Here is an 11624-nt window from a genome sequence, read left to right on the forward strand (position 1 = left end):
CATCCAATGGAATTGTGGAAAATATACTAGTGAAGGTTGGAGAGTTTATCTTCCCTGCAGACTTTGTGATCTTGGACACAGAAGGAGAGGAAAATAACTCAATCATCTTGGGAAGACCATTTCTAGCTACAGCAAGAACCATTATTGATGTAGAGAAAGGAGAAATGACCTTCAGGGTGCATAATGAGCAAATGGTCATCAACGTTTTCAAATCAATGCAACATCCCTTTAAGCAAGAAAATTTCATGAAGGTGGATGTGATAGAAAGCTTGGTAAAAGAAATATTTGAGGACAACTATCAAAAGCATCAGGAGGAGCAAGAAGAGGAAGTGGTAGAAATATCCATTGAAGACAATGAAGAGGATAAGCCAAAACAAGAGTTGAAGCCTATCCCTCCTCACCTCAAATATGTATTTCTTGGGAAAGCAGAAGCCTTGCCAGTAATCATAAACTCATCCTTAAACAGGGAGGAGGAAACAAAGTTGATTGAAGTATTAAAGGCTCACAAAACAGCCTTGGGCTGGACAATTGAGGATATCAAAGGCATTAGCCCTGCCATCTGTATGCATAAAATTTTATTGGAAGAAGAGTCAAAACCTGTGGTTCAACCTCAGAGAAGACTCAACCCAACCATGAAAGAGGTGGTTCAAAAAGAAGTGATGAAGCTATGGAATGATGGGATAATCTTTCCAATCTCGGACAACTCATGGGTGAGTCCGGTTCAAGTTGTACCAAAAAAGGGAGGAATAACAGTCATCACCAATGAGAAGAATGAGTTGATTCCCACCAGGATAGTGACTGGGTGGAAAATGTGCATAGATTATAGGAGACTGAATGATGCCACAAGAAAAGATCACTTTCCTCTGCCCTTCATTGATCAAATGTTGGAAAGATTGGCAGGCCATGCTTACTACTGCTTCCTGGATGGATACTTTGGGTACAATCAAATAGTGGTGGATCTCAAGGATCAAGAGAACACTTCCTTCACATGCCCATTTGGAGTTTTCGCTACAGGAGGATGCCCTTTGGGCTATGCAATGCCCCGGCCACCTTTCAAAGGTGTATGCTTTCCATTTTTTCTGATATGGTGGAAAAATTTTTAGAAGTCTTCATGGATGATTTTTCTATCTTTGGCAATTCATTTAACACTTGCTTGCATCATTTAACTCTTGTTTTGAAAAGATGCCAAGAAACTAACCTGGTATTGAATTGGGAGAAGTGCCATTTCATGGTTCCGGAAGGAATAGTTCTTGGGCATAAAGTGTCATGTAAAGGTATAGAAGTTGATAAAGCTAAAATAGAAATTATTGAAAAACTCCCTATACCTGTTAATGTGAAAGCAGTAAGGAGTTTCCTTGGGCATGCTGACTTTTTTAGGAGGTTCATCAAAGATTTTTCAAAAATAGCAAAACCATTGAGCAATTTACTAATGATTGATACCCCCTTTATCTTTGATGACAACTGTAAACATGCCCTTGAAACTCTAAAGAGAAAACTCATTACAACACTAATTATCACACCCCCTGATTGGAACTTACCTTTTGAACTTATGTGTGATGCAAGTAACCTTGCTATTGGTGCTGTACTGGAGCAAAAGAAAGACAAGCTGCACCATGTCATATATTATGCCAGTAAGGTGTTAAATGAAATACAGAAAAATTATACCACCACTGAGAAAGAACTTTTAGCAATTGTATATGCATTTGATAAGTTTAGGCAATACTTGATTGGTTCAAAGGTTATAGTGTATACTGACCATGCTGCTCCTCAAGTATTTAATGTCTAAATAGGACTCAAAGCCAAGGCTTATTAGATGGGTGCTGCTGCTACAAGAATTTGATATTGAAGTGAGAGATCAAAAGGGAAGTGAAAATCAAGTAGCAGATCATCTATCAAGAGTGCCACAAGAAGCCAAGCAAGATAGACCACAGCAAGTAAATGAGAATTTCCCTGATGAGAACCTTCTCCAAGTTCAACAAACACCTTGGTTTGCTGACATAGCAAATTTCAAAGTAGGAAGGAAAATACCTCAAGAATTTTTCAAGCAACAAGTGAAGAAGCTACTCAATGAAGCAAGGAAGTTCTTGTGGGACGAACCTTTTTTATTCAAGAGATGCTCTGATGGAATGATTAGGAGGTGTGTCCCTGAAAATGAAATGAAGGACATATTGTGGCATTGTCATGGTTCAGCATACGGTGGACACTTTGGACCAGAGAGAACGACTGCAAAGGTACTGCAGAGTGGCTTCTATTGGCCAATTATCTTTAAGGATGCTAGAGAGTTTGTTCACCAATGCAATGAATGCCAAAGAGCTGGAGGATTGACAAGAAGGAATGAGATGCCTCAAAATTTCATCCTGGAAGTGGAGCTATTTGACTTATGGGGCATTGATTTCATGGGACCCTTTCCTCCTTCCTACCCTTTCAGATACATCTTGGTGGCAGTGGAGTATGTCTCAAAGTGGGTGGAAGCCATAGCCACAACCACCTGTGATGCACAGATTATCCTTCAATTCCTTAAGAAGCACATTTTCACTAGATATGGAGTGCCCAAGGGTCTTATTAGCGATGGTGGTGGTCATTTCTGCAACAAACAGATGGAGAAACTCCTCCACAAATATGGAGTAATACATAAAGTAGCCACACCATACCACCCCCAAACTAATGGCCAGGCTGAATTAGCAAATAGGGAGTTGAAGAAGATCTTAGAGAAAACAGTGGGAAGCACAAGAAAATATTGCGCTAGGAAGCTAGAAGATGCACTCTGGGCATACAGGACATCTTTCAAAACTCCCATTGGAAAGTCCCCCTTTCAGCTATTGTATGAAAAATCATGCCATCTCCCTGTAGAGCTTGAACACAGAGCTTTTTAGGCTACTAAACTCCTCAACCTTGATTCTCAGGCAGCAGGGGAGAAGAGGTTACTACAATTAAATGAGTTCGATGAATTTAGGCTAGAAGCCTATGAAAATGCTAAGATATACAAGGAAAGAGCCAAAAGGTGGCATGACAGGAAGGTTTTAAAGAAAGAGTTCAAACCATGACAGCAAGTACTCCTGTACAATTCACGGCTCAAGATTTTTCCTAGCAAGCTCAAGTCCAAATGGACTGGCCCATATCTAGTGACAAAGGTTTTTCCTTATGGAAGTCTTGAGTTGCTAGATGAAGCTACACAGAGTCATTTCACAGCAAACGGGCACATAGCAAAGCCTTACTTAGGAGGGCAATGGGACAAGGAAAAAGAGGTTCAGAACCTGAGCTAAGCAAGAATGAAGGATGTCAAGCTAATGACAATAAAAAAGCGCTTGTTGGGAGGCAACCCAACCTGAGGTAGTTTTCTTCTCATAACTATTTTAATAAAAAGGTTAATTAGCTTTATCTATATTGTAAGAAGCTAAGTTTGGTGTTGCACACCAAAACAATATAAGGGAGAATGAAGGATTCTAAGTTTGGTGTTCCACCAAAATCTCATCATAAAATGCATTCTCACTTTCTGCATAATGCTAGCTTCAAACATTTAGATAAACTAGTTAACTATTTGCTGTTTCATAGTTTTTAGTTTTATTACCTTTAGCTAGGAAAAAGGATTTCACAGATAGTTGAATCGTTGCATGAGAAATATTGGCAAGGAACTAAGTTTGGTGTTCACACACCAAAGTAAGTTCAAAAGCCCATAAACAAGCTTGGCAGATTAACCGAATACCTAAAGGGCTTGAAAAGCAAGCAACGTTTGAGGAGTATGCAGGAAAACAGCCAACAAATTAAAGAACATTTGCATTATGATTCAGAAAGAGCATAATAGAAGGAAGAATGAAAAGCTGCAACCCAACAGGTTGTATCTATACTTGATCCTTGTTGTTATGAAATGCTTTAATTTAGGGATTCCTTCATGTCTGGCTAGAATGTTCATTTAGTTGCAAGTGGAAGTACATGCTAAAGAAAGCTATATGCATAATTTTTGCTAGAATAGACTATCTGCATAATCTTGTCATCTTTTATTTGCTTGTCTTTTGTTTGTTCCCCTTGCTGTTTGAATAAAAGAGAGATGTTTGATTTAGAAAAGTAATTGTTTAATGTTGCACAAGTTAGAATGAAAGCTAGTGGTGATATGTGTTTGATTCAACTGTTAGCTCACAAAATAAATGCTGCATAATGACATGTTCTTTGAAGCCTAAACTAGTTTGCTGCTATGAAGCCTTGAACTAATAAAAATCCCTTGAAAATGAATCAAAACAGAAAGAAAAAGAAAGAACAAAGCCAAGAATTGGCAAAGAAACAAACAACAAGGCTAGACACCAATAGCTTGGACCCTAGGACACATGCCTGTGGTGTTTTTGTACGAGGATATGCTTGGATAAGTAAGTTCTAAGGAGTATTTAAAAACTTGGCCACTTAGATCAACTGATTTGGAATTGCCAACTGAAAGTCCACAATAAAGAGCAACCTAGCTACAAAACACTTAGTTATCCAAAGAGATGCTGGGCATCAATGATCCTAGGAAGAAAAAGGTGAGCCATGTGTCTGTGGTGAAGAAATGTTGAGTATAATTAAGCCAAAGGCTGCTGCAACATTTGCCACCAAGCCTTCAATAAGTAATAAGCTCTCTAATGCAAAAGAAAGAAGGAAAAAGCTAACAAGGGAAGTAAGCAAAAAGTAAGGCATTGTAGCAGCAACCTTAGTGAATCTTTGAAGAAACATTGTTTGTTTAACAGCAAGTAATAAATGAGCTACTATTGATCTACATGAAATCTCATGAACCAAGTTCAACTATCTTCTTAATAAGGACATGTATACTTCTCTATTTCATTCTATCTTCTCTTATGTCTAATGCTTGCTTGGGGACAAGCAAGTTTTAAGTTTGGTGTTGTGATGACAAGTCATCTTAGCCTAGTTTTACTAGTCTTTTTCTTTATTTTTATTAGGTTTTATGAACTTTCTTGCATTGTAAGTAAGTAATTTGGAGTGGAATTGCATATTTTGTTGAATCAACCAATCACCCTTTAATTGATACAAAATCATGAAGTTTAAGCAAAAATTAATTGAATTATGAATGAATTGTAAACTTTGTGAATTTGGTGATACTTTGATTGGTTGATGAAAAGAAAAAAATAAGAAAAGCGTGGCCTAAGGAGCGTGCCCAAAGGAAGCAAGAAGTGTTCCCAAGAGAAGAAAAGTGTGGCATCATCAAAGAAAGAAAGAAGCCAAGTTGGGTGAGTGAACCGAGCATCACAGATGAAAAAAAGGAGAAAGCAAGGCACAAAGCTCAGTTAACTTAGTGAACTGAGCATCAAAGAAAGCAAGGCAAGGACATAAAGCTCAGTTTACTAAGTGAGCTTTATCGGGGGTTCTCCAAAATTAATTCAAGACACAATTCCAAGGAATGAAGCCTCAAGGTCTCGAACTCATGACCCAAGGAAAGCAAGGAACGCTCCTTGCAAGGAAAACAAGAAGAATTGGCCAAAAAGCCTTCCCCAAGGTTCGAACAAGGAACCTCACGCTACCAAGCTTGCAAGGAAATTAAGCCAAAGTGAGTTGGCTAGGATTCGAACCTGGGAGCTCCATGGAGAACAAGGGAGGAGCGCTACTCTTGGTGCAAAGAAAATGAGCCAAGATGGCTCTCCCAAGGTTCAAACTAGGAAGCTTCATGAAAGGCAAGGAAGGAGCAATCCACTCTTCCAAGGAAATTAGCATCCATTTGCTTCCACCAAAAATCGAACTTGGGAGCATGAAGCCAAGGCAAAGCGCTACAATGGGGAGCTCAGTTGGTTTTACCAACTGAGCGCTACTCTTCCCCCATCCCCCACACTTTGGCACAACAAGAAGCACACTAAGGAGCTTGTCATGTGCGCAAGTGACACGTCCAGGAAGCTGAGACACGCACAATGGGACGCACCCAGGCAAGACATAGATCTCAGTTTAATTTTCCAACTGAGCTCTATTGAAGAGCAACTTGAACAAGGCTGGGCGCGCACCAAATTGGGCAACATAAAGCAACATTGGGTGCTCAGTTTGATATTTGAACTTAGCCATCCCCTGGGAGGTGCACCATGGGCCAAAATCCATTAAAAATATAAATTAATTCATTTCTTCACCAAATTTTAGAGCCCACCCAAATTTTTAGATATAAATTAGGAAGTGTATAAATAAGTGTTAGTTTGATTTAGAAAGAACCTTTTGCTTCTTTGAGAATTTTCATTTTTGTAATTTTGAGAGTTTTACTTTAAATTTGGATTTCTGAGAACTTAGAAGGGGAATTGATCTCTCTTCTTCCTTGTTCTTGCTTGAGCACTCTTTACTTCTTGTTTTGGATCTTGGGTGAAGAATTAAAGAAATTCTGTTTCAATCTCACCTTGAGATCTCTTATTTTATCTTTCGACATAATTCTAAGAAACTTTGATTTACATTTCAAATTCTGTTTACTGCTTTCTCTCTTCTACTACTTCTGCAACTTACTTTTCCATTTCTTTTGCAATTGTTCTTGTTGGATCAAGGAAGGATTTGAGATCTAGACTTGTTTTCTAGTCTCTTCCACTCCTGAGATCTTCAATCTCCCTCTTAATTTCTGCAATTGAGCTACATTTACTTTCTGTTTTTAATTCTTCAATCATTTTTACTTTTCTGTTTAAGATCCACTTTACTTCAATTCACTTTTTACTTTTCTGTTTATTGCAATTCACTTCTACTTGTTTAATTTCTGAAATCCCAGCTCCCTGAACCCGTTTACAATTCAAGCCATTTACATTTCTTGCACTTTAAGATTTAGTTTTTTACATTTCTTACAATTTAAGTTTCTGCAATTTAATTTACTTGTTCTTTAAGATTCAGCACTTCTACTTTTTGTTCTCTTTAATTTACTGCAATTCTTCCCTCTCTATTTACATTTCATGCAATTTAGTTTCTGTCAATTACAAACCCTTCAAACCAACAATTGATTCGCTTGACTAAATCAACCACTAAACTAAAATTGCTCAATCCTTCAATCCCTGTGGGATCGACCTCACTCATGTGAGTTATTATTACTTGATGCGACCCGGTACACTTACCGGTGAGTTTTGGATGTTGGAATTCGTTTTCCAAAATATCTATCACACTTCTATGAAATTGTGGCCAAGAAGAAGGTGATTCCCAAGGTCCCCTTCAAGCTCAAAAAGAGTGAGTATCCGGAGATCCGACATGAGATTATTAGTGGTTCAAGAGTTCTACGCCATTGCATGGATCACTAAGAACCATGATCAAAGTATGAACCCGAACCCAAAGAATTGGCTCATAATGGTTCGGGGGAATTACTTGGATTTTAGTTCGGAAAATGTGAGGTTGGCATTCAACTTGCCAATAATGCAAGGAGATCCTCACCCTTTCACTAGAAGGGTCAACTTTGATCAAAGGTTGGACCAAGTCCTTAGGGACATTTGTGTGGAAAGAGCTCAACGGAAGAGAGATTCAAGAGGCAAGCCGGTTCAACTAAGAAGACTTGACCTCAAGCCCGTGGCTAGGGGATGGTTGGAGTTCATCCAACGCTCTATCATTCATACTAGCAACCGGTCTGAAGTTACAATAGACTGGGCTATAATGATCCATAGCATCATGATTGGAGAGGAAGTAGAAGTTCATGAGATCATATCCCTAGAACTCTACAAGGTGGCAGACAAGCCCTCTACCTTGGCAAGGTTAGCCTTCCCTCATCTCATCTGTACCCTATGCAATTCAGCTGGAATTATCATAGAGGGAGACATCCTCATTGAAGGAGATAAGCCTATCGCTAAGAAGAGGATGGAGCAAACAAGAGAGCCCACTCATGGACCTCAACAAGAGCATGAGGAAGCCCCTCATCATGAAATCCCTGAAATACCTCAAGGGATGCACTTTTCTCCACAAAATTATTGGGAGCAAATTAACACCTCCCTATGAGAACTGAGTTCCAACATGGGACAACTAAGGATGGAGCACCAAGAGCATTCCATCCTCCTCCATGAAATTAGAGAAGACCAAAGAGCCATGAGGGAGGAACAACAAAGGCAAGGAAGAGACATAGAGGAGCTCAAGCACTCCATAAGATCTTCAAGAGGAAGAACTAGCCGCCATCACAAAGGTGGACCCGTTCTTTAATTTTCTTGTTTTTATTTTTCTATTTTTTGAAAATTATGCTTTATGTTTTGTCTATGTTTGTGTCTTTATTACATGATTATTAGTGTCTAGTGCCTATGTCTTAAAGCTATGAATGTCCTATGAATCCTTCACCTTTCTTAAAATGAAAAATGTTTTTAATTGCAAAAGAACAAGAAGTACATGATTTCGAATTCTATCTTGAAGTTAGCTTAATTATTTTGATGTGGTGGCAATACTTTTTATTTTCTAAATGAATGCTTGAACAGTGCATATTATTGAATTTGTTGTTTATGAATGTTTAAATTGTTGGCTCTTGAAAGAATAATGAAAAAAGAGAAATATTATTGATAATCTGAAAAATCATAAAATTGATTCTTGAAGCAAGAAAAAGCAGTGAATAGAAAAAGCTTGCGGAAAAAAAAATGAAAAAATGGCAAAAAAATAAAAAAATAAAGAAAAAAGGAAAGAAAAAGAAAAAGTAAGCAGAAAAAGCCAATAGCACGTTAAATCAAAAGGCAAGGGTAGAAAAAGGATCCAAGGCTTTGAGCATCAGTGGATAGGAGGGTCCCAAGGAATAAAATCCTGGCCTAAGCAGTTAAACCAAACTGTCCCTAACCATGTGCTTGTGGCGTGAAGGTGTCAAGTGAAAAGCTTGAGATTGAGCGGTTAAAGTCATGGTCCAAAGCAAAGAGAGTGTGCTTAAGAGCTTTGGACACCTCTATCTGGGAACTTTAGCAAAGCTGACTCACAATCTGAAAAGGTTCACCTAGTTATGTGTCTGTGGCATTTATGTATCCGGTGGTAATACTGGAAAACAAAATGCTTAGGGTCATGGCCAAGACTCATAAAGTAGCTGTGTTCAAGAATCAACATACTGAACTAGGAGAATCAATAACACTATTTGAATTCTGAGTTTCTATAGATGCCAATCATTCTGAACTTCAAAGTATAAAGTGAGATGCCAAAACTGTTCAGAAGCAAAAAGGCTACAAGCCCCGCTCATCTAATTGAAGCTAATTTTCATTGATAAGTTTGGAATTCATTGTATATTCTCTTCTTTTTATCCTATTTTGTTTTCAGTTGCTTGGGGACAAGCAACAATTTAAGTTTGGTGTTGTGATGAGCGGATAATTTATACCCTTTTTGGCATTATTTTTGCATAGTTTTTAGTATGTTTTAATTACTTTTTATTTTATTTTTATTAGTTTTTATTCAAATATCAAATTTCTGGACTTTACTATGAGTTTTTGTGTTTTTCTATAATTTCAGGTATTTTCTGGCTGAAATTGAGGGACCTGAGCAAAAATCTGATTCAGAGGCTGAAAAATGACTGCGGATGGTGTTGGATTCTAACCCTCCTGCATTCGAAGTAGATTTTCCGGAGCTACAGAATCCCAATTGGTGCGACCTCAATTGCGTTGGAAAGTAGACATCCTGGGCTTTCCATCAATATATAATAGTCTATACTTTTCTTGAGATTTGATGGCCCAAACTGGCGTTTAAAGACAGCCTAAAACATCTTGGCGTAAAACGCCCAAACTGGCACCAGAATTGGAGTTAAATGCCCAAACTGGCACCAAAGCTAGCGTTTAACTCCAGAAATAGCCTATGCACGAAAAAGCTTCAATGCTCAGCCCAAACACACACCAAGTGAGCCCCGAAAGTAGATTTCTGCACTATCTGCACTTACTTACTCATTTTCTGTAACCCTAGGCTACTAGTCAAGTATAAAAACTACTTTTAGAGATTTATTTTACATTTTTTTGATCTTTGGAACATCTTTTGACCATTGTTCATGTTTTAAGAGGCTGGTCTAACGGCCATGCCTAAACCTCTATTCACTTATGTATTTTTAACGGTGGAGTTTCTACACCCCATAGATTAAGGTATGGAGTTCTACTGTTCTTCATGAATTAATGCAATTACTACTGTTTTCTATTCAATTCACGCCTACTTCTTCTCCAAGATATACTCTCGTACTTAATTCAGTTAATTCAGAATGAAGGGGTGACCCATGACAATCACCCAATCTTCGTTACTCGCTTAGCCAGATCCGCGTGCCTGACAACCCCAAAGCGGTCTACATGATATTCAACGTAGTCATTAGACGACAGTTGGAGTATATTCTCTTGGATATCTAATACACGGACCGAGTCCGTGAGATTAGTATCTTTGTGGTATAGGCTAGAATTATTGGCAACCATTCCTGGGATCCGAAAAGTCTAAACCTTGTCTGTGGTATTCCGAGTAGGATCCGGGAAGGGATGATTGTGACGAGCTTCAAACCTGTGAATGTTGGGCGCAAGTGACAGTGTGCAAAAGGATCAATGGATTCTATTTCGACGCTAGCGGGAACCAACAGATGATTAGCCATGCGGTAGCTGTGCCTGGTATTTTTCATCTGAGACAAAAAATCCGACAGTTGATTAGCCGTGCAGAAATCGTAGAGGACCATTTTCACTGAGAGGATCCTACAGCTTGCCATGGAAGGAAGTAACGCATGGTTGGAAGAAGGCAATAGGAAAGCAGAGGTTCATAACCATTTGAATCCGTCTGACTGAGATTTACAAGGATGACCATAGCTTGCTTCAAGCCGACAATCTCCGTGGGATCGACCCTTACTCACGTAAGGTTTATTACTTGGACGACCCAGTGCACTTGCTGGTCAGCTGCACGGAGTTGTGATGAAAGTGTCACGATTCCGTGTACCAGTAATGCACCGGCTACTTTCCAAAGATGCATGATGAGTATCTTTTCAGATCTTATAGAGAGCTGTATGGAAGTTTTTATGGATGATTTTAGCGTATATGGTAATTCCTTTAAGCTTTGCTTGGATAGTTTAGCTAGAGTATTAGACAGGTGTGTTAATTCAAACCTTGTATTGAATTTTGAAAAATGGTATTTTATGGTAAAACAAGGGATTGTTCTAGGACACGTCGTCTCCAATACTGGTATTTCTGTAGATCCAGCAAAGGTGGATGTTATTTCTAGTTTACCTTACCCCTCCTCCGTGAGGGAAGTCTGTTCGTTCCTTGGCCATGCAGGTTTCTACCGGAGATTTATCAAGGACTTCAGTAAGGTAGCATTGCCTTTATATAGACTGCTGCAGAAAGATGTTGAGTTCAAGTTCAGTGAGGATTGCATGCAAGCATTTGATAAGCTGAAAACCGCCTTGACTCATGCTCTGATTGTGAGAGGACCAGACTGGAGCCAGCCTTGTGAGATTCTGTGTGATGCCTCCAACTATGCAGTAGGAGCGGCACTGGCTCAGCGCGAAGGTAAGGATCCTTTCGTAATTGCTTATGCTTCCAAGACCTTAGACGCTGCTCAGTCTAATTACACTACCACTAAAAAAGAGGTTCTAGCTATTGTTTTTGCTCTGGATAAATTCCGAGCCTATTTACTTGGTACTAAGGTGGTAGTGTACTCGGACCTTGCAGCTCTAAAATATTTATTAGCTAAAAAAGAGTCCAAACCAAGGTTGATATGTTGGATACTGTTGCTGCAGGAATTTGATT

Source organism: Arachis ipaensis, chromosome B2, assembly GCF_059453495.1.
Source record: "Arachis ipaensis isolate K30076 ecotype BB chromosome B2, ASM5945349v1, whole genome shotgun sequence".
In the NCBI taxonomy this organism is placed as follows: Eukaryota; Viridiplantae; Streptophyta; class Magnoliopsida; order Fabales; family Fabaceae; genus Arachis; species Arachis ipaensis.